The sequence below is a fragment of the Mya arenaria genome, chromosome 9 (assembly GCF_026914265.1).
Source record: "Mya arenaria isolate MELC-2E11 chromosome 9, ASM2691426v1".
Classification (NCBI taxonomy): domain Eukaryota; kingdom Metazoa; phylum Mollusca; class Bivalvia; order Myida; family Myidae; genus Mya; species Mya arenaria.
In genome coordinates, this window is record NC_069130.1 from 29,613,641 (window position 1) to 29,618,821 (window position 5,181).

Below are 5,181 nucleotides of genomic sequence, written 5' to 3' on the forward strand. Positions count from 1 at the left end.
GTCTTGGCTAATAATCAGCAGAGCTGACAGAATTTAACTGAGATCGCTAATAATCTCCAACGGAATAACTGATATTCCCTTTACTTTATGACTGAGGTCGCTGATTATCTCCAACAGAATAATATTGCTGATTATCTCCAATGGAATAACTGATATTCGCTTTTCTTTCTGACTGAGATCACTGATTATCTCCAACAGAATAATATCGCTGATTATCTCCAACAGAATAACTGATATTCCCTTTACATTCTGACTGAGATCGCTGATTATCTCCACTAGAATAACTGATATTCCCTTTAGGTTCTGAGATCTCTGATTATCTCCACTAGAATAACTGATATTCCCTTTAGGTTCTGAGATCTCTGATTATCTCCAACAGAATAACTGATATTCCCTTTAGGTTCTGAGATCTCTGATTATCTCCAACAGAATAACTGATATTCCCTTTAGGTTCTGAGATCTCTGATTATCTCCAACGGAATAACTGATATTCCCTTTAGGTTCTGAGATCTCTGATTATCTCCAACGGAATAACTGATATTCCCTTTAGGTTCTGAGATCTCTGATTATCTCCAACGGAATAACTGATATTCCCTTTAGGTTCTGAGATCTCTGATTATCTCCAACGGAGTAACTGATATTCCCTTTAGGTTCTGAGATCTCTGATTATCTCCAACAGAATAACTGATATTCCCTTTAGGTTCTGAGATCTCTGATTATCTCCAACAGAATAACTGATATTCCCTTTAGGTTCTGAGATCTCTGATTATCTCCAACAGAATAACTGATATTCCCTTTAGGTTCTGAAATCTCTGATTATCTCCAACGGAATAACTGATATTCCCTTTAGGTTCTGAGATCGCTGATTATCTCCAACGGAGTAACTGATATTCCCTTTAGGTTCTGAGATCTCTGATTATCTCCAACAGAATAACTGATATTCCCTTTAGGTTCTGAGATCTCTGATTATCTCCAACAGAATAACTGATATTCCCTTTAGGTTCTGAGATCTCTGATTATCTCCAACAGAATAACTGATATTCCCTTTAGGTTCTGAGATCTCTGATTATCTCCAACAGAATAACTGATATTCCCTTTAGGTTCTGAGATCTCTGATTATCTCCAACAGAATAACTGATATTCCCTTTAGGTTCTGAGATCGCTGATTATCTCCAACGGAGTAACTGATATTCCCTTTTGGTTCTGAAATCTCTGATCATCTCCAACGGAATAACTGATATTCCCTTTAGGTTCTGAGATCGCTGATTATCTCCAACGGAGTAACTGATATTCCCTTTAGGTTCTGAGATCTCTGATTATCTCCAACAGAATAACTGATATTCCCTTTAGGTTCTGAGATCTCTGATTATCTCCAACAGAATAACTGATATTCCCTTTAGGTTCTGAGATCTCTGATTATCTCCAACAGAATAACTGATATTCCCTTTAGGTTCTGAGATCTCTGATTATCTCCACTAGAATAACTGATATTCCCTTTAGGTTCTGAGATCTCTGATTATCTCCAACAGAATAACTGATATTCCCTTTAGGTTCTGAAATCTCTGATTATCTCCAACGGAATAACTGATATTCCCTTTAGGTTCTGAGATCGCTGATTATCTCCAACGGAGTAACTGATATTCCCTTTAGGTTCTGAGATCTCTGATTATCTCCAACAGAATAACTGATATTCCCTTTAGGTTCTGAGATCTCTGATTATCTCCAACGGAATAACTGATATTCCCTTTAGGTTCTGAGATCTCTGATTATCTCCAACGGAGTAACTGATATTCCCTTTAGGTTCTGAGATCTCTGATTATCTCCAACAGAATAACTGATATTCCCTTTAGGTTCTAAGATCGCTGATTATCTCCAACAGAATAACTGATATTCCCTTTTGGTTCTGAGATCGCTGATTATCTCCAACGGAGTAACTGATATTCCCTTTACTTTCTGACTGAGATCGCTAATTATCTCCAACAGAACAAGCAAATTCGTTGAATTGATATCCCCCGCCTGATTGGGCAAGGAATGGAAGTCAATTGTTAATGAAATATATATGTGAGTTTGAGTGCAACTGTTTGAAAAAAAAAAATTGTATATAATGTAACATTAAGAATTGACCTAGAAACCTAGTGTATGACTCCATGTTACCCAGTTCCAAACTAATCTAAGATTCATCAAGGCAAACATTCTGATCAAGTTTCATGAAGATTGGTCCAGATATATTGCATAAATTATAGCCTCTAGAGTGTCCACAAGGGTTTTTTTAAGATTTGACTCAGTGACCTCATTTCTGACCCCACATGACCTACTAGTTTCAAACTATTCCAAGATTTCATTGTGGCATTTTGATTAATTTTCATGGAAATTAGATGTATTGCCTCTAGAGTGTTCCCAAATTTCTGTAAGATATGAACAAGTGACCCAGTTTTTGACCCACTTTTAAAACGCAGTCGAAATTTAAACCAAGAGAATATTCTGACCATGTTTGAACTTAATCAGACCAATCACCAACATAAAATAGTTTCGGACAAGATTTTTGAAAGATTTGACCTAGTGACCTAATTTCTTATCACATGTGACCCATTTTAAAATATATCGAAGAGCTCATCAAGGAAAACATTCTGATCAAGTTTAATGAATATAAGACCATACATATTGCCTCTTATGTGTTTCAAAGATTTTTCTAAGATTTGACCTAGTGACCTAATTTTGACCCCATGTGACCCTCTTTTTAAGAGGTCAATATATCTCCAAGGAGTCCAAGGGGTACATCATGACTTATTTAGAACATAACTTGACCAATTATTACCATGATATGGTTCTGGACAAGATTTTTCTACGATTTGACTTAGTGAGATAATTTTCAATCATATGTGACTCAGTTTTATTTACAACCAAGAGTTCAACAAGGAAAACATACTGATAAAGTTTCATGAATATTTGACCATGTATAATGCCTCTAGTATGTTCAAAATATTTTTCTAAGATTTGACCTAGTTTTTGACCCCATGTGACCCACTTTAAAAGTAGGTCGAGATATGATCAAGGGGAACATTCTGACCAAGTTTGAACATTTTCTGATCAATGCCTACCAAGATATGGTACCGGACGGACGGACAGACGGAATGACGGACGGACAACACCAAAACAATGTCCCCCTCCCGAAATCTTCGATTCGTTGGGGGATAATAACTGATATTCCCTTTACTTTCTCACTGAAATCGCTTATATGCTGAGCATATTGTGGATAAGTTAAAACTTATTGTTTCACCCATACCAGGCAGTTTCCAATGTTCGGTTTTATGACTGTGACGATACTTATAAATACAAGAGGCCCTTTGCTCTACTGGCATTTTCAATCCAGAGCATGTACGTTTGAGTAATGGGCAACAAATATATAGTTCACTTTTTGTGTTTGAAAAGCTGAAAACGCACGTTCAACATCTGCAGATAGGAAGTGTTGTAAGCAGATTAGTTGCATGAACTATTTTAATATGTGCCAAGTAAAGGTAATCTGAGGGTAAAAAATATTTGCTTTCAAAACTGTACTCATGGTCAAAATTTCATTTCTGTAGCTTTAAAAATAAAAAGTAGGTCAAAGGTCAATGTCAAGGACATCCGAGGACAACACTAATGCTTGTTTGCAAAACTGTTCACATGGTCAAAATTTAATTACTGTAGCTTTAAAAATTAAAAGTAAGTAAAAAGGGGTGGGGCCAGCTTTTGCCCAAGGGGCATTATTTCAAATGTTTTCAAATGCAACATATGATGCTCCACAACAAATATCAAAGGTATGGGCCTTGTGGTTTGAAACAAGAAGATTTTGAAAATATTTTTTTAAATAAGTCTCTAGGAAAATTGTGACACCCAGGGCAGTGCCAGTTTTGACCCAAGGGGCATAATTTGAACAACCATGGTAGTGGACCACTAAATAAAGCCTTGTTCAAATTAGCAAGGATTTGCATAGTGGTTTCAGACAAAAAGGCTTTGAACATTTCCAAATTTAAGTGGGGGGGGGGGGAGTCGGTCCCTTACAAAGAAAAGAGAACTCTTCCCGGGGCCTCTGCAAACGAGGTCGTTTGTGTTGCCGCACTGGTCCCTTGCGGGACGATCTCCATGGGGGGGGGGCAGTAATGACCCCAGGGGCATAATTTGAACAAACCTTCACAAGCAATTGTGACTTTACATGTAAACTTGGCTTAAAATAGACTTCGCTCATGTAGACTTGGCTAAAAATAGACTTGGCTAAAAAAAGCATTTTTTATACTTTCAAGACCCATAATCCAGGCATGCATGGGCAGATCTTGCTGGTTCTAAAGGATATCTTAATACTGTACAGGTTTCATCGAGATACAATCAAAACTGAAGACTGTATCATTTTCACAAGGAATTGTTTACAGAAAAACTGTTTTTTTTATACTTTCTAGGCCCATAATCTAGGCATGCATGGGCAGATCTCGCTGGTTTTCGAAAGCAACCGAGCTCTTATGGATATCTAAATACTGTACAAGTTTCATTGAGATACAATCAAAACTGAAGACTGTATCGTGTTCACAAGCTAGTGTTTACACAATAGCATTTTTTTATACTATCAAGGGCCCCAGGGGCATAATTTTAACAAACCTTGACAAGCAATTGTGACTTTACATGTTAACTTGGCTTAAAATAGACTTCGCTCATGTAAACTTGGCTAAAAATAGACTTGGCTAAAAATAGCATTTTTTTATACTTTCAAGACCCATAATACAGGCTGGCATGGGCGGACCTGGCTGGTTTTCGTAAGGCTCTAATGGATATCTAGATACTGAACAAGTTTCATCGAGATACAATCAAAACTGAAGACTGTATTGTGTTCACAAGCAATTGTTTACAGACGCACGGACGCACATACTATGTACACATTACCATCGCATAAGCTATTCTGGCCTTTGGCCAGTAGAGCTAACTAGAATGCAGGTGCTCACGATCAACATAAATCAGGTTTTCTCAGAAGATCCATTTTGGTATATTTTTGCCAAGATCAGTTCCTTTTCGAAAAGAATCTGTTATACATGTATAAGAATCTGTTATACATGTATAAAAATAAGTTTTAAACGGATATCGCATTTTGGTCTTTTGGTGCTATTAAAAAAAATATACCAACTTCTTTTTTAGAATTTATTTATTCATGTCCTA